This window comes from Musca autumnalis, unplaced genomic scaffold (genome assembly GCF_047663935.1).
Source record: "Musca autumnalis isolate F117 unplaced genomic scaffold, ASM4766393v1 scaffold_4, whole genome shotgun sequence".
Classification (NCBI taxonomy): Eukaryota; Metazoa; Arthropoda; class Insecta; order Diptera; family Muscidae; genus Musca; species Musca autumnalis.
Genome location: NW_027411977.1, coordinates 196,972,815 through 196,992,081, shown reverse-complemented (window position 1 = coordinate 196,992,081; position 19,267 = coordinate 196,972,815). Strand labels below are relative to the sequence as shown.

Genomic DNA, 19,267 nt, shown 5'->3' with positions numbered 1-19,267 from the left:
CTCTTTACGGATGCCGTTTATAGCCTTTTTCATTCCTATTTGGGTTGGGTTCGGAACTGAATTTGATTTCACCACGTTGCTTGAGGTAGTAGGTTTCGTCTTCTCCCCTTTTTTTCGTCGCAGCAGCTTCTCTTTGGCTTGAGCAGCTTACAGGGTCTGGGAGAAGGATCTTATCTCCAGCGTGTCTCGCCATTGTTTTCGCCATTCAATTGCAACGAATAAAGAGAACTTACCTTACACATCAGTCTGTCCAGTACAGACCTATCTCTCTTGAGTTTAAATCTACTGACCCATACAGGGAAAATATCAGGCTAGCGGTTAAGTGTGCGGCTGCCGAGATGGAGGTGCTTAATGTGTACATTCCGCCGTCTGGTGCTAGGGGACTTCAAGATTCGACATAAGCTTTGGCATTCCATCCTAGGCAGTGACAAGAGGGGTACAGCGCTTGCTGAACAAATTGATAGCTCCACATTTTACATGATGGACGAAGACGCTTCTACGCGAATAGGAGATAACCACAGCTTACCAGACATCACAATCACTGCACCAAGTCTTATAAATTATGTTTCTTGGCAACCTCATCTTTCCATTGTCTTAGACCACGTGGTTATCAACAACAGGGTATCTCCTCGTGACACCAGTGCACCATCTTCATGAGAAGACGAAGATTTTAGCGGTGCATCAGCCAAAGAAAGTGCCAATCTATAGCAGCACCTTTCTTTTGGAAAGGGTCTATAGAAGTTTTCTTTCTTTTGGAAAGGGTCTATAAAGCTTTCTTTCTTTCGGAAAGGGTCTATAGAAACACCCTTTCTATCAGAAAGGGTCTTTAGAAGCACCCTTGCTATCAGAAAGGGTCTATAGAATCACCCTTTCTTTCTGAAAGGGTATATAGAAGCAACCTTTCTTTCAGAAAGGGTCTATAGGAGCACACTTTCTATCAGAAAGGGTCTATAGAATCACCCTTTCTTTCTGAAAGGGTATATAGAATCACCCTTTCTTTCTGAAAGGGTATATAGAATCACCCTTTCTTTCTGAAAGGGTATATAGAAGCACCCTTTCTCTCGGAAAAGGTCTATAGGAGCACACTTTCTATCAGAAAGGGTCTATAGAAGCATCCTTTCTTTCGGAAAGGGTCTATAGAAGCACCCTTTCTTTCGGAAAGGGTCTATAGAATCAACCTTTCTTTCTGAAAGGGTCTATAGAAGCACCCTTTCTTTCGGAAAGGGTCTATAGAAGCACCCTTTCTATTAGAAACGGTCTATAGAAGCACCCTTTCTATTAGAAAGGGTCTATAGAAGCACCCTTTCTATCAGAAAGGGTCTATAGAATCACCCTTTCTATCAGAAAGGGTCTATAGAATCAACCTTTCTTTCGGAAAGGGTCTATAGAAGCACCCTTTCTATTAGAAAGGGTCTATAGAAGCACCCTTTCTATTAGAAAGGGTCTATAGAAGCACCCTTTCTATCAGAAAGGGTCTATAGAAGCACCCTACTTTCGGAAAGGTTCTATAGAAGCACCCTTTCTCTCGGAAAGGGTCTACAGAAGCACCCTTTCTGTCAGAAAAGGTCTTTAGAAACACCCTTTCTATCAGAAAGGGTCTATAGAAGCACCCGTTCTATCAGAAAGGGTCTATAGAAGCACCCTTTCTATCAGGAAGGGTCTACAGAAGCACCCTTTCTGTCAGAAAAGGTCTATAGAAGCACCCTTTCTCTCGGAAAGGGTCTATAGGAGCACACTTTCATTCAGAAAGGGTCTATAGAAGCAACCTTTCTTTCGGAAAGGGTCTATAGAAGCAACCTTTCTTTCGGAAAGGGTCTATAGAAGCAACCTTTCTTTCGGAAAGGGTCTATAGAAGCACCCTTTCTTTCGGAAAGGGTCTATAGAAGCACCCTTTTTTCTCGGAAAAGGTCTATAGAAGCACCCTTTCTTTCGCTAAGGGTCTATAGAAGCACCCTTTCTTTCGGAAAGGGTCTATAGAAGAACCCTTTTTTCAGAAAGCGTCTATAGAAGCACCCTTTCTTTCGGAAAGGGTCTATAGAAGCACCCTTTCTTTCGGAAAGGGTCTATAGAAGCACCCTTTCTTTCGGAAAGGGTCTATAGAAGCACCCTTTCTTTCGGAAAGGGTCTATAGAAGCACCCTTTCTTTCGGAAAGGGTCTATAGAAGCACCCTTTCTTTCGGAAAGGGTCTATAGAAGCACCCTTTCTTGCGGAAAGGGTCTATAGAAGCACCCTTTCTTTTGGAAAGCGTCTATTGAAGCTTTCTTTCAAAACGGGTCTAAAGAAGCAGCCTCTCTTTCGGAAAGGGTCAATAGAAACACCATTTGTTTCGGAAAGGGTCTATAGAAACACCATTTGTTTCGGAAAGGGTCAATAGAAACACACTTTCTTTCGGAAAGGGTCAATAGAAGCATCCTTTCTTTTTGAATTGGTCAATAGAAGCACGCTTTCTTTTAGAAAGGGTCTATAGAAGCACCCTTTCTTTTAGAAAGGGTCTATAGAAGCACCCTTTCATTTAGAAAGGGTCTATAGAAGCTTTCTTTCGGAAAGGGTCTAAAGAAGCGCCCTTTCTTTCAGAACGGGTCTATAGAAGCACCCTTTCTTTCAGAACTGGTCTATAGAAGCACCCTTTCTTTCAGAAAGGATCTATAGAAGCACCTTTTCTTTCAGAAAGCGCCTATAGAAGCACCCTTTCTTTCGGAAAGGGTCTATAGAAGCAACCTTTCTTTCGGAAAGGGTCTATAGAAGCACCCTTTCTTTCGGAAAGGGTCTATAGAAGCACCCTTTTTTCTCGGAAAAGGTCTATAGAAGCACCCTTTCTTTCGCTAAGGGTCTATAGAAGCACCCTTTCTTTCGGAAAGGGTCTATAGAAGAACCCTTTTTTCAGAAAGCGTCTATAGAAGCACCCTTTCTTTCGGAAAGGGTCTATAGAAGCACCCTTTCTTTCGGAAAGGGTCTATAGAAGCACCCTTTCTTTCGGAAAGGGTCTATAGAAGCACCCTTTCTTTCGGAAAGGGTCTATAGAAGCACCCTTTCTTTCGGAAAGGGTCTATAGAAGCACCCTTTCTTTCGGAAAGGGTCTATAGAAGCACCCTTTCTTTCGGAAAGGGTCTATAGAAGCACCCTTTCTTGCGGAAAGGGTCTATAGAAGCACCCTTTCTTTTGGAAAGCGTCTATTGAAGCTTTCTTTCAAAACGGGTCTAAAGAAGCAGCCTCTCTTTCGGAAAGGGTCAATAGAAACACCATTTGTTTCGGAAAGGGTCTATAGAAACACCATTTGTTTCGGAAAGGGTCAATAGAAACACACTTTCTTTCGGAAAGGGTCAATAGAAGCATCCTTTCTTTTTGAATTGGTCAATAGAAGCACGCTTTCTTTTAGAAAGGGTCTATAGAAGCACCCTTTCTTTTAGAAAGGGTCTATAGAAGCACCCTTTCATTTAGAAAGGGTCTATAGAAGCTTTCTTTCGGAAAGGGTCTAAAGAAGCGCCCTTTCTTTCAGAACGGGTCTATAGAAGCACCCTTTCTTTCAGAACTGGTCTATAGAAGCACCCTTTCTTTCAGAAAGGATCTATAGAAGCACCTTTTCTTTCAGAAAGCGCCTATAGAAGAAGCACAGATTTCCAACAAATATTTGTTATGTACATATATATTTCTCATAAAAATAGCTTAGGCCTTCAATACACATACGTCGAAGACAATATTCCTCAGAGATGACTTCATCACGGACGTGTAGGACATTTAAAAATTGAAAACATAACCCGGAATCAAAGTGAGATCTCTTGAAAATTTATTATTTAAACAAAATTCTCTAAATTTTTAATATAAAATATTTCGTTGCAAAGATGAAAAGAAATACTCTTTGAAAAAAATTATGTCCTTCCCGATTTGTCGAATGGTATATAAATTTGGTACAGCAAACAATGACAATGATACGGCACAGGTGTATTTATGCAGCTGTTTTATTGCATCTGGCGCGTAAAGGCGGCACTGAGGTTTATATTTCACACTTAATATTTCGGCTTTTTTTTTGCATATTTTGTGCATCGTTTCATGGTTTCTGATTGCGGTGGTCTTCACTGAAGGGTGAAGAAGTGTCCATCCCAAAAGCATAAACACAATCTTAATGCCACTAAAAAATATTTGGTTGCCAAAGATAACAACAAATCTTAATAAAATTTATAGTTTTTTGTTTATTTAATGAATACCATTAAACATATATTTTCATATATATATTTTTTGCTGTAATGTAATCAAATATACATAATTATAATTATAACAACATCTTTAACATCTTGTAGGTAATTAGCGTTTGTAACCACCACCAAGAGCCTATTAAAAATAGTTTTATCTTTTAGAACATTTTAAATAAACAGTCTTTTTGATGGCAACGTGCATACGGAGGGGGGAAGGCGGAGAGATGTGAGATGTGATATTCAATTAAATATGCATAAAATACATGTACAAATTAAATTCATGTGAGGAATTCTTAAAGGACACAAGAGATATCCACCGTGTATGCATTTTATACGAGGGCTTTACGAAAACTATCTGGAAGTAATACGGTTTATGTTAACCCCTGCCACCTGAGCGATCTTTGTTTGCATAGTAATTTGTATGGTACCAAAGGTGAATTTTCACGAAAGATCTCAATCGAAAAGGTCATGAACTTTCGTCCACTTTTATTTGCCTTTTTCATGTTATAATCAATTGTATAAATCCAATTTAATATGAAAATACATAATTTAGTTCATAAAGTAGTTCACTTGTGTGGGGGCTATACCTAAACGTGAACCTAAGTAAGTAACACTGGACAACACAACTTTTGTTTCATTCGACATCCTTACAGTTTCTTACTCAAATTGTCCAGTTATTTTCAAATCCGGAACAATTTTTTCACTGTCGGCTCTGTTTTTTTAAGATATAGATAGGTCAGGGCCCAATTTTACATTTTTAACCAAATTTTCGTTTTTCTTGGCCAAATATTTTTGGATGTTTTTTAAACATTAGTTTGTTAAGAATAATAAACGAATAATAAGATGCCGTGTAATCGACCTAACTGTTTTTGCTACATTCATCGTAAATATACCTAGGAAAATATTAAAGATCCATACTAGACGTTGTAAAAATTGCGAATTTTGAGCTATATTTAAAAAACAAGAGCTGGCGGAGAAGAACGGCTTTCGGATTTAAAAATAACTCGAAAAAATATTCTTAAATAAATTCACGCCTTGAAGGGTCAAGTAAAAATATTCTTAAATAAATTCACGCCTTGAAGGGCCAAGTAAAAATATTCTTAAATAAATTCACGCCTTGAAGGGCCAAGTAAAAATATTCTTAAATAAATTCACGCCTTGAAGGGCCAAGTAAAAATATTCTTAAATAAATTCACGCCTTGAAGGGCCAAGTAAAAATATTCTTAAATAAATTCACGCCTTGAAGGGCCAAGTAAAAATATTCTTAAATAAATTCACGCCTTGAAGGGCCAAGTAAAAATATTCTTAAATAAATTCACGCCTTGAAGGGCCAAGTAAAAATATTCTTTAATAAATTCACGCCTTGAAGGGCCAAGTAAAAATATTCTTTAATAAATCCACGCCTTGAAGGGCCAAGTAAAAATATTCTTAAATAAATTCACGCCTTGAAGGGCCAAGTAAAAATATTCTTTAATAAATTCACGCCTTGAAGGGCCAAGTAAAAATATTCTATAATAAATCCACGCCTTGAAGCGCCAAGTAAAAATATTCTTTAATAAATCCACGCCTTGAAGGGCCAAGTAAAAATATTCTTTAATAGATCCACGCCTTGAAGGGCCAAGTAAAAATATTCTTTAAAAAATTCACGTCTTGAAGGGCCAAGTAAAAATATTCTTTAATAGATCCACGCCTTGAAGGGCCAAGTAAAAATATTCTTTAAAAAATTCACGTCTTGAAGGGCCAAGTAAAAATATTCTTTAATAAATCCACGCCTTGAGGGGCCAAGTAAAAATATTCTTTAATAAATTCACGTCTTGAAGGGCCAAGTAAAAATATTCTTTAATAAATTCACGCCTTGAAAGGCCAAGTAAAAATATTCTTTAATAAATTCACGTCTTGAAGGGCCAAGTAAAAATATTCTTTAATAAATTCACGCCTTGAAAGGCCAAGTAAAAATATTCTTTAATAAATTCACGTCTTGAAGGGCCAAGTAAAAATATTCTTTAATAAATCCACGCCTTGAGGGGCCATGTAAAAATATTCTTTAATAAATCCACGCCTTGAAGGGCTTTTTTAATTTTATATGCTCCTAGGTAACTACTCCAAACATTTCGTCCTCTTTTATTTGCCTTTTTTCACGAAAATATCTTAAAGGTCAATCGTGTGGAGAAATTTCACAGCTACAACATTTTCTTTATGCCCATTTCGTAAGGACTCGCGGTTTCCAAGCAAAATCGTGAAAACCTAAAGAACCCCTAAAAATGTGAACTTAAATCGCGATTTATTTGAAAATCCTTCCGGCGATTTTTTTGTTTCTTGATATTTCTCATCAATGAGCATCGTAGTTTCAGAATCTGCAAAAACTTCCCAGGTGTAAGCACCTTCCATTTAAAACTAGTTAAGGCGCACCGTGGGAAGGAATGGATTTCTGACAACACCTGGAACCTAATCCAGAAACAGAAAAGTTTAAAACAACAGACTTTGGAAGACATATCAAACAAGGAACGATAGAAAGCCGTCGGGAAAATGGTAAAACGATCGGCGCGAAATGACAAAAGGAACTACGCAGAAGCAATGGCCAAAGAAGCGGAAACAGCAGCGGGATCAAACAACATGAAAGAACTCGACAAAATAATAAAACGCCTTACAAATAACTCGCAAATACGTTCACAGGCGATAAAAGACACGAACGGTAAGCTCCTAACAATATCGAAGAGCAAACAAAATGTTGGAAACAACACTTCGAAAGAATAAGCAATATCAATTGTGACGATAGCGAGCCAATCTACCAGCAAAGTGTTGGAAATCAAACCACGGATAATTCCATAAAAGCAGATACCCCCACAATAACCGAAATTGCTACAGCAATAAGCAAATTAAAAAGGAACAAGGCACCAGGAGAAGACGGTATACCTACCACCCGAACTACTACAAGTGGACCCTGCAACATCGGCGAGAATTATACAAACAATGCGACAAAATTATTGAAATTATAATAAACGACAGATTGCAACCTAATGAAAAGACAAAATTCTAAGCCGAAATAACGATGTCCGTCTGTCTGTTCCTTCATCCGTACACACACAAAAATACTCTCTCTAACATATGTCCCAAACATATTTTGTAGCAAACATATATTTGTTTGCAGGCAGTTCCAAACATAACATATGTTTGGGTGCAAACAAATTATATGTTTGGGTGCAACAAATACAAACCCAAAAGCCACAAAAAAACACATGCACCAGTGGGCGCTTTCTGAGAGCATGGTAGCGTAAATGTCAATGTGAAACACATTGAAATGTATGCTCACTTGCTCTCAGCAAGCGCTCACTGGCTATTTCTAACATATATACACATTTATAAATGGTGGTGTTTTTTATTGATGGGCTTAAATCCTCAAAATACTGAAAATGGGAGATTCCGTTATATAAGGGCTATACCCAAAGGTGGACCCAGGTCCACAATTTTTGGTGGAAAAGTTTTGTGACCACTAGGAACCCTAAATACCAAATTGCAGCTAATTTAGTAGGGAAATGTGGCATAAATCCCCAATATGCAGAAAATCGGGAGGTACCGCTATATGGGGGCTATACCAAAACATTACCTAATATTGTTCATATTCATCCAAAAATGATGCTACAGCATCTTCTGGTCAAATACAAAGTCGTTTAGATTTAAAAATTAGCAAAAGAACGATTTACGGAAGAGAGTCAGAGGCCGGTTTATTTTGTCGACGACCAGCAAGAAAACCATTCATACAGACAAAAAATTAGAACGCCAGATTTGAAAACTCGGCAAGACCCATCTGAACTGTATATAGGATTCAGATGGCGTAATGCGTGGGCCAGATGGACGATGGTTAAATCCGAAATATTGCAAAGGCACTGTAAAACGTGTAGGCTGAACATAATGGTCTGGAATTTTTTCTCGGGTTAAGGGATTGGACCAATTCATAAAATTAACAAGTGAGAAAAGGCTATAGGTGGTACGGGGCCGACTATGTGATACCCTACACCACTACCTCTGTGCATAATCTTTTCACTCGAAAACATTTCATTTAGGGAGATACGAAAATTTGATTGCAGAAAAAGTGGAAAAAAGGATGCATTACCGACTATTGCGATATCTATATTATTTGACCACCTACGCCAACCTACTTTGCATAATTTTAAAGATGAGATTTTCTACTTTCATAGTCAGGCTTTGTTTTTAGAAGGTCCCCAACCATTATTATTATTAAAATCGCAAAAATGAAAAGTTGGGTTCTATTAGCGACTATTGCGATATCTTCGGTGTTTGACCATCAACGACAACCTACGTTACATCGTTGTAAAGGTGATATTTTCTACTTTCATTGTCAGGTTTTACTTTTGGTATACCCCATACAGAAGCTGAGATATTCGCTTTGGGAAAAAACGTTGTCTTTTTATCCACATAAGTTTTTTGCCCATTCCGACCCCTAAATATTATCAGACCATCACCAAAATCAATAGGCTTCTACCCCTCCGGGGCCCCCATCAACATCCAAAATTTCGTGACGATCTGTAGCGTGATTGCAAGGTTTAGATGGACAGACGGACACACATAGCCAGATCGACTCAGCTCGTCGAGACATTCATTTTGGTATATATAGGTATGGGTCTACGACCATTATTTCGATTCGTTACAAACTTTTTGGCCAAAACCAACTTATAATACCCTCCCTACATAGTGGTGTAGGTTATAATGAAATTATGGATCGTTTCAAGAATCGTATTAAGAGGCGTGATGTTGCCTTATGCTGAAGAAGAGATGCCACTTAGATGGACACTCCAGGAAGATAACGACCCAAAATAAGTATCCAAAGTAGTTAAGGAGTGATTCCAAAACAAGTCTACGGAAGTTCTTCATAGGCCTGCCCAATACAGTCAGTGAATTGTAACAATTTTAACTTATATATCTCAAAAAGGGGAAACCTAAGAAAATATCATAAAGGACAATCATCTTGTGGAGAATTTTCACTGCTACAATCGTTTCTTTAGATTCATTTTGATAGGGCTTGCGGTTTTCCAGCAATATCGTGGAAACCTAAAAAATGTGTCGATGTGTCTGAGGAGCCTTCTTAAACCAAAGGCGAAACATGCATGTCACACAGTGGTGATTGTGTGGGTTCGTATCGTCGGCTTTCCTTTTTCAAAAAGCATCTTGGTCAGTAAGCTCGTCTCTAACGAGAAATTAATTAAAAAATTAGTAAAAATGTGAAGTTTGACCGCGATTTATTTAAAAAGCGTTCCGCCGATATATACAGCTGTGTTCAAAACAATAGGAGTGCTCATTCACACCAAGGGAATGGTCGAATAAACATGGATAAACTTACATATTTTGGTTTATTTTGAATTTATTTAACATTGTTGACATCTCAACAGTTAATTCATCAGCAGAAATGTGGTAATCTGTTTTAAATTATTTACTGTTTACACCAACATTATAAATCGCCTTCAAATTTGTTGTTCAAAAAAATAGGAGTGCGGAAGAAAAAGGACAATAAAAATATTTTTAGTTGAGTTTAAGATCAAAATTGTATGTTTTAGTTGACAGTAGTGAATCCAATAGATTTTATGAGATTTGATAGCTGTTTGAAAACAAAAGTTCTTTTGGATGTAGCCTAAAAACAGGTGATTGTCCTTGCAGCGATTTTTTCCATAAATTGAGCACTTATTGGGTAACTCAATCAATTTTGTAGACAGAACTTTAGTGATTAGAGTTTTTTGATGCTCCGGCTGTTATCTCGAACAATATATAATGATCGGTATCCCGGAAATTCGTGTATTTTGATCCTTGAGCCAAGTTAAAGCCGGTTTCCATTAACTCTTTACGTAAGGATCGGTTAAAAAAGCGATCTATAAGGCATTAATTTTCCGATCAAGTGATGTTTTGAGGTCCTTAGCATCTAAACTGCACGCAGAATTGATTATATGGTTCATTTTTGAATAATTGGATGATTGGCACATATGAGACATTTTTTAAAACGCTTTGTTGAGAAGGAATCTTTAAAGACAAACTTTTGAAGTTGGCCTAAGATTATTTTTATTAGGTTTTCCATCGTATAATAAACAGTTTTCTAATGAATCAAACCTAAATGAAGTATTTTTGAGTGAAAAACGTAAGTTTATATTGAAAAATATATTACGGCGTATACCAATCATAGTGCAATCCCAGCCTGCCTATCACTAAATGGTTCAAAGTATATTTCAACCGTTCACGTTTTAAACATTTTTTTATATTATTATTATTATTATTATTATTATTATAGATACGCTTTTTTTGTCCGATCCTTACCTTAAGGGCTAATGTAAACTGTCTTAAACTTGGATCAAGGATCAAAATACACAAATTTATGAGATACCAATCATTATATATTGTTAGAGATAACATCCATAGCATCAAACAAATCTAATCGTTAAAGCTTTTGTCTACAAAATCCATTGAGTTGCCCAATAAGTGCTCTATTTATGGAAAAAATTTCTGCAAGGACAATCGGTTGTATTTTGGCTACCTCCAAAGGACTTTCGTTTTCAAACAACAATCGAATCTCATAAAATCTCTTGGATTTACTACTGTTAACTAGAATATAGACAATTGTGATCCTAAACTCAACTAAAACTATTTTTATCGTCCTTTTTCTTCCACACTCCTATTTTTTTGAACAAAAAATTTAAACACGATTTATAATGTTGGTGTAAACAGTATATAAGTTAAAGCAGATTGTCACATTTCCGCTGATGAATTAACTGTTGGGATGCCAACAATGTTAAACAAATTTAAAATAAACCAAAATGGGTAGGTTTAACCATATTTTTTGACATATTTCTTTTTTTGTATGGGAGCTCTTATTATTTTGAACGCAACTGTATATTTTTTTTTTTTTTTTGAAGCGTTGGCTTTTTTATTTGGGATGACTTCTATTTTGCTTTTCAAAATAGTCAGGCTTAACCCAGTAGTCGTTATTTTAATATTTTATTAAAACAACTTTAATTTATTAGTGGGAAAAATTGGCAATGTTTACCAAGGGGTAAGTCGGGGAAGACTACAATTTCGGAGCTCGTCACAGATCCTCATCAGTTCCCTTGTTTCTTGTTTTCCAACAAGAAAGTTTTTATACCCAAGTGTCAATTGCTTTCTTGTTGAAAAACGGGAAACAAGGGAACTGATGAGGATCTGTGGCGAGATCCGAAACTATAGTCTTCCCTGTCTTACCCCTTGGTAAACATTGCCAATTTTTTCCCATTAATAAATTAAAGTTGTTTTAATAAAATATTAAAACAACGACTACGGGATTAAGCCTGACTATTTAGGAAAGCAAAATAGAAGTCGTCATCCCAAATAAAAAACGCCAATCCCCCTAATTGTGAGACTGGGCACCGTCGAGAAAGTGTTGGTTTATTGCTGTATAAAGCAATACCAACAAATTAGTTATGTGTTTTTCGTTGAGAATCAACGAACGCATAGCAGTGGGAAAGATTTGGTTTTGTTTGGAAGTGAAGTTGTTTGAGTTTAGGTAGTGCCAAAGAAATTCTCAATCAGACTGTTTCTTTGGACAGGTATCTATTTGAGCGAGCAATTGACACTTGAAAAACAAGAAACGAGGGAACTGATGAGAATCTGAGGCGAGATCCCCTTGGTAAACATTTCCAATTTTTTCCATTAATAAATTAAAGTTGTTTTAATAAAATATTAAAACAACAACAGCGGGATTAAGCCCGACTTTTTTATTTTTTGATTTTTCTCATCAATGAACATTGTAGTTTCAGAATCCGCAAAAACTTCCCAGGTGTATCCTTCCGTTTAAAATTGGTTCAAGTGCACCGTGTGAAATTTTGTATAAATACGGCACCTCCCGATTTTAGGCATTTTGAGGGTTTTAACGACACTTTATAACTGATTCGGCTGTAATTTGTGTCATTTTTGGATATTTGGACGAAAAAAAGTTCGAATTGATCTTTCACACATTTAATATGAATAATAATTAATTTCGATTCAAAAAGGATGTCGAAATAATTTTGCTATTAAAAATTGCATTTGGGGATGGTATCTTTTCATAGATTTAGCCCAGGATTATCACTTGATTTATCATTTTTTTATTGAAGAATTTCAGAATTTTTTTTTACTTTTATTATAAGTACTTTATGTTTTTTACTCCTTTCTATAACTAAGATCATCTAATGATTTTTATTTCCATGTTACTAAGGATCAAAACAATTCTCAGATAATAATAAACTTTTTCCATGTAAAAGGCATTTGATGATTTCCACTTTTAAATAGATGATATTCTTAGATTATTATCTCATATCTTTATTATTTTTCAATTCACAACAAGAAATATTTTTGGCCACTAAAAACTTTTGATACAGTTTCTATAAATTATCCAATCCACTTCTCCGGATGTTGATTAGAAGTTCTTCATTTGCATTAATTCTAATGGCTATTGGTTTCAGGATTTGTAAATCACTTGAATTTTTATAACACGTCCAACAACACAACCATATATCACACAACCACCGGAAATAGCACTGTCAATGACCTCTTCCGCTTATCACCCTTTTGCAAATTATATCACATGATTGTTTTTATTGTTATGTAGAACAAATTTATATACCTAGATTTGATACACTTTTTTTCGGAATTTCCATAGAGGATTTTCGATTTATGTTTATTTGGATGTAGTTTTGATGTAATTTTATTTTAATTTTAGCGTAATTTTACGTCGAATTTTTCAATTTATTTTTATTCGGAAAATTATACAATTTGATTCTTATGCAGCGGACATTTATATAAAGAAGAAACTCAATAAGGATATTTTTATATAGAATTTTTTTCTGTCACTTTAAAAATATTAGTTTCACGGGATGACTTCAACTATGTCCCCAGTTTTCCCATGGGGAAATTTTCAAACACTCACTTTTACCTAGTTTTGGTAGAATATTTCCGTGCCGTTTTATTTGGTAAATCCGTTTCTCAGGTAAGTGATCCTTAAAGGTAACATAAACTGCCGTCGGTGATGATGTTGAATTTGCTGATGCTGTCTAAGCTGCAACTTATTACTGGAGTGGTGGTAAATAATTTTCCATTTTCCAGTTGTTAATTATGGATTGTCTTTGAAACCAAAACAAACACATTGTCACAATAATTAATTTGAAATTGAGACAAGGAGAGATTCAAGGCGATAACACAAAGTCCATAATAAAAAAATATGTATGTTTATTTTAATTTTTCTTACACATTTTACTACTTTTTATAATTTTCGTATTTGTTTTTGTATTATTTTCTTTGGAAGAAACTTTATTTTTATATACGTAGCTGTTGGGTGTTTTAAACACCGATCACACAGATTCTTAAAGAACCATAATAAAAAATGTTTTTTTAAACGTTGTTTATATTTTTGTAATTAAAATTAAATAATTATCTTCATTTCCAAATATTATTATTTATTGCACATTTTATAAAAAATATATATTAAAATTTCTTTTATGTTATATCCTTTTTCCATCAATATTTTTCCTTTGTAAAATTTAAAATTATTTTTTCTTTTAAAATCACTTTTACTTTTCCCGTCGCTCACATTTTTTTCAGTTCTCTTGACAAAAGTTCACGTTTAACTGAGGCTGCAATTTTTATATTTTGACTGTCTGTCGTCTCTCACATCGGTGTTGTCGTCGCTGTCGCTCTGTTGGCTGGTGCTGCTGCTGTTGTTGGTAAGGTGGTGTTATGGTTTTGTTGTTGTTCTTTTTTTGAAAACATCCCATTCCTATGGGTAATTCTTTCCGAGAGTGTGTCCGTAAACATGTGTTTGTGGGTATCTGTGTTCGTTCTTATAGGTAGGGGAGTGCGTATTTGGCTTTCTCATCATCATAATCACCATCCTCATCGTAAAAATGTAGTAGAGTTACCGTTGGCAAAATAATATTGGAATGCAAGAAGATTTTGTGTAAATTTCTAAAAACAAAAACTAAATTATTTCTACAATAGTAGATTTCTTCGTGTCAAATTGCGCACTAGAGCACTCTTTCTTTCAGAAAGAGTCTAAAGGGGCACCCTTTATTTCAGAAAGAGTCTAAAGGGGCACCCTTTCTTTCAGAAAGAGTGTAAAGGAGCACCCTTTCTTTCAGAAAGGGTCTATAGGAGCACCCTTTCTTTCAGAAAGGGTCTATAGGAGCACCCTTTCTTTCAGAAAGGGTCTATAGGAGCACCCTTTCTTTCAGAAAGGGTCTATAGGAGCACCCTTTCTTTCAGAAAGGGTCTATAGGAGCACCCTTTCTTTCAGAAAGGGTCTATAGGTGTACCCTTTCTTTTAGAAAGGGTCTATAAGAGCACCATTTCTTTCAGAAACAGTCTATAAGAGCACCATTTCTTTCAGAAACAGTCTATAGGAGCACAATTTCCTTCAGAAAGGGACTATAGGAGCACAATTTCCTTCAGAAAGGGACTATAGGAGCACCCTTTTCTTCAGAAAGGGACTATAGGAGAGCACCTTTCCTTCAGAAAGGGCTTATAGGAGAGCACCCTTTCCTTCAGAAAGGGACTATAGGAGCACCCTTTTCTTCAGAAAGGGACTATAGGAGAGCACCCTTTCCTTCAGAAAGGGACTGTAGGAGAGCACCCTTTCCTTCAGAAAGGGACCATAGGAGCACCCTTTCCTTCAGAAAGGGACTATAGGAGAACCCTTTCTTTCCGCAAAGTTCTATAGAAGCACTCCTTCTTTTAGCAAGGGTCTATAGAAGCACTCCTTTTAGCAAGGGTCTATAGAAGCACTCCTTTTAGCAAGGGTCTATAGAAGCACCCATTATTTTAGAAATGCTTTAAAGATGCACCCATTATTTCAGAAGGGCTCTATAGATGCACCCATTATTTCAGAAAGGGTCTAAAGAAAGACCCTTTCTATAGAATCAATCTTTATTTTGGAAAGGGTCTATAGAATCACCCTTTATTTTAGAAAGGGTCTATAGAATCACCCTTTATTTTCGAAAGGGTCTATAGAAGTACCCTTTCTTTTAGAAAGGGTATACAGAAGCACCCTTTCTTTTAGAAAAGGTCTATAGAATCACCCTTTCTTTTAGAAAAGGTCTATAGAAGTACCCTTTCTTTTAGAAAGGGTATACAGAAGCACCCTTTATATTAGAAAGGATATACAGAAGCACCCTTTATATTAGAAAGGGTATACAGAAGCACCCTTTATATTAGAAAGGGTATACAGAAGCACCCTTTATATTAGAAAGGGTATACAGAAGCACCCTTTATATTAGAAAGGGTATACAGAAGCACCCTTTATATTAGAAAGGGTATACAGAAGCACCCTTTATATTAGAAAGGGTATACAGAAGCACCCTTTATATTAGAAAGGGTATACAGAAGCACCCTTTATATTAGAAAGGGTATACAGAAGCACCCTTTATATTAGAAAGGGTATACAGAAGCACCCTTTATATTAGAAAGGGTATACAGAAGCACCCTTTATATTAGAAAGGGTATACAGAAGCACCCTTTATATTAGAAAGGGTATACAGAAGCACCCTTTATATTAGAAAGGGTATACAGAAGCACCCTTTATATTAGAAAGGGTATACAGAAGCACCCTTTATATTAGAAAGGGTATACAGAAGCACCCTTTATATTAGAAAGGGTATACAGAAGCACCCTTTATATTAGAAAGGGTATACAGAAGCACCCTTTATATTAGAAAGGGTATACAGAAGCACCCTTTATATTAGAAAGGGTATACAGAAGCACCCTTTATATTAGAAAGGGTATACAGAAGCACCCTTTATATTAGAAAGGGTATACAGAAGCACCCTTTATATTAGAAAGGGTATACAGAAGCACCCTTTATATTAGAAAGGGTATACAGAAGCACCCTTTATATTAGAAAGGGTATACAGAAGCACCCTTTATATTAGAAAGGGTATACAGAAGCACCCTTTATATTAGGAAAGGGTATACAGAAGCACCCTTTATATTAGAAAGGGTATACAGAAGCACCCTTTATATTAGAAAGGGTATACAGAAGCACCCTTTATATTAGAAAGGGTATACAGAAGCACCCTTTATATTAGAAAGGGTATACAGAAGCACCCTTTATATTAGAAAGGGTATACAGAAGCACCCTTTATATTAGAAAGGGGTATACAGAAGCACCCTTTATATTAGAAAGGGTATACAGAAGCACCCTTTATATTAGAAAGGGTATACAGAAGCACCCTTTATATTAGAAAGGGTATACAGAAGCACCCTTTATATTAGAAAGGGTATACAGAAGCACCCTTTATATTAGAAAGGGTATACAGAAGCACCCTTTATATTAGAAAGGGTATACAGAAGCACCCTTTATATTAGAAAGGGTATACAGAAGCACCCTTTATATTAGAAAGGGTATACAGAAGCACCCTTTATATTAGAAAGGGTATACAGAAGCACCCTTTATATTAGAAAGGGTATACAGAAGCACCCTTTATATTAGAAAGGGTATACAGAAGCACCCTTTATATTAGAAAGGGTATACAGAAGCACCCTTTATATTAGAAAGGGTATACAGAAGCACCCTTTATATTAGAAAGGGTATACAGAAGCACCCTTTATATTAGAAAGGGTATACAGAAGCACCCTTTATATTAGAAAGGGTATACAGAAGCACCCTTTATATTAGAAAGGGTATACAGAAGCACCCTTTATATTAGAAAGGGTATACAGAAGCACCCTTTATATTAGAAAGGGTATACAGAAGCACCCTTTATATTAGAAAGGGTATACAGAAGCACCCTTTATATTAGAAAGGGTATACAGAAGCACCCTTTATATTAGAAAGGGTATACAGAAGCACCCTTTATATTAGAAAGGGTATACAGAAGCACCCTTTATATTAGAAAGGGTATACAGAAGCACCCTTTATATTAGAAAGGGTATACAGAAGCACCCTTTATATTAGAAAGGGTATACAGAAGCACCCTTTATATTAGAAAGGGTATACAGAAGCACCCTTTATATTAGAAAGGGTATACAGAAGCACCCTTTATATTAGAAAGGGTATACAGAAGCACCCTTTATATTAGAAAGGGTATACAGAAGCACCCTTTATATTAGAAAGGGTATACAGAAGCACCCTTTATATTAGAAAGGGTATACAGAAGCACCCTTTATATTAGAAAGGGTATACAGAAGCACCCTTTATATTAGAAAGGGTATACAGAAGCACCCTTTATATTAGAAAGGGTATACAGAAGCACCCTTTATATTAGAAAGGGTATACAGAAGCACCCTTTATATTAGAAAGGGTATACAGAAGCACCCTTTATATTAGAAAGGGTATACAGAAGCACCCTTTATATTAGAAAGGGTATACAGAAGCACCCTTTATATTAGAAAGGGTATACAGAAGCACCCTTTATATTAGAAAGGGTATACAGAAGCACCCTTTATATTAGAAAGGGTATACAGAAGCACCCTTTATATTAGAAAGGGTATACAGAAGCACCCTTTATATTAGAAAGGGTATACAGAAGCACCCTTTATATTAGAAAGGGTATACAGAAGCACCCTTTATATTAGAAAGGGTATACAGAAGCACCCTTTATATTAGAAAGGGTATACAGAAGCACCCTTTATATTAGAAAGGGTATACAGAAGCACCCTTTATATTAGAAAGGGTATACAGAAGCACCCTTTATATTAGAAAGGGTATACAGAAGCACCCTTTATATTAGAAAGGGTATACAGAAGCACCCTTTATATTAGAAAGGGTATACAGAAGCACCCTTTATATCAGAAAGGGTATACAGAAAGCACCCTTTATATTAGAAAGGGTATACAGAAGCACCCTTTATATTAGAAAGGGTATACAGAAGCACCCTTTATATTAGAAAGGGTATACAGAAGCACCCTTTATATTAGAAAGGGTATACAGAAGCACCCTTTATATTAGAAAGGGTATACAGAAGCACCCTTTATATTAGAAAGGGTATACAGAAGCACCCTTTATATTAGAAAGGGTATACAGAAGCACCCTTTATATTAGAAAGGGTATACAGAAGCACCCTTTATATTAGAAAGGGTATACAGAAGCACCCTTATAATCAGAAAGGGTATACAGAAGCACCCTTTATATTAGAAAGGGTATACAGAAGCACCCTTTATATTAGAAAGGGTATACAGAAGCACCCTTTATATCAGAAAGGGTATACAGAAGCACCCTTTATATCAGAAAGGGTATACAGAAGCACCCTTTATATTAGAAAGGGTATACAGAAGCACCCTTTATATTAGAAAGGGTATACAGAAGCACCCTTTATATTAGAAAGGGTATACAGAAGCACCCTTTATATTAGAAAGGGTATACAGAAGCACCCTTTATATTAGAAAGGGGTATACAGAAGCACCCTTTATATTAGAAAGGGTATACAGAAGCACCCTTTATATTAGAAAGGGTATACAGAAGCACCCTTTATATTAGAAAGGGTATACAGAAGCACCCTTTATATTAGAAAGGGTATACAGATGCACCCTTTATATTAGAAAGGGTATACAGAAGCACCCTTTATATTAGAAAGGGTATACAGAAGCACCCTTTATATTAGAAAGGGTATACAGAAGCACCCTTTATATTAGAAAGGGTATACAGAAGCACCTTTATATTAGAAAGGGTATACAGAAGCACCTTTATATTAGAAAGGGTATACAGAAGCACCCTTTATATTAGAAAGGGTATACAGAAGCACCCTTTATATTAGAAAGGGTATACAGAAGCACCCTTTATATTAGAAAGGGTATACAGAAGCACCCTTTATATTAGAAAGGGTATACAGAAGCACCCTTTATATTAGAAAGGGTATACAGAAGCACCCTTTATATTTAGAAAGGGTATACAGAAGCACCCTTTATATTTAGAAAGGGTATACAGAAGCACCCATTTATTTAGAAAGGGTATACAGAAGCACCCTTTATATTAGAAAGGGTATACAGAAGCACCCATTATATTAGAAAGGGTATACAGAAGCACCCTTTATATTAGAAAGGGTATACAGAAGCACCCTTTATATTAGAAAGGGTATAC

The 19,267-nt window shown here is 36.0% G+C and overlaps 1 protein-coding gene across 5 annotated transcripts in view; it reads right to left on the bottom strand.

The window, feature by feature from the left end:
- The window catches only part of LOC141400688 (uncharacterized), a 150,688-nt gene that overhangs the window by 16,440 nt on the left and 114,981 nt on the right, over positions 1-19,267 (bottom strand). Inside the window, exon 1 of one of the 5 annotated variants that reach the window (XM_073980068.1) lies at positions 13,130-13,828. The exons of 3 other annotated variants lie outside the window; for them this stretch is intronic. The gene's annotated coding sequence lies outside the window, so the exon portion shown is untranslated. Of the gene's footprint in view, positions 1-13,129; positions 13,829-19,267 lie in introns of those variants that run through there. One more of the 5 variants, XM_073980067.1, reaches the window with a different exon arrangement.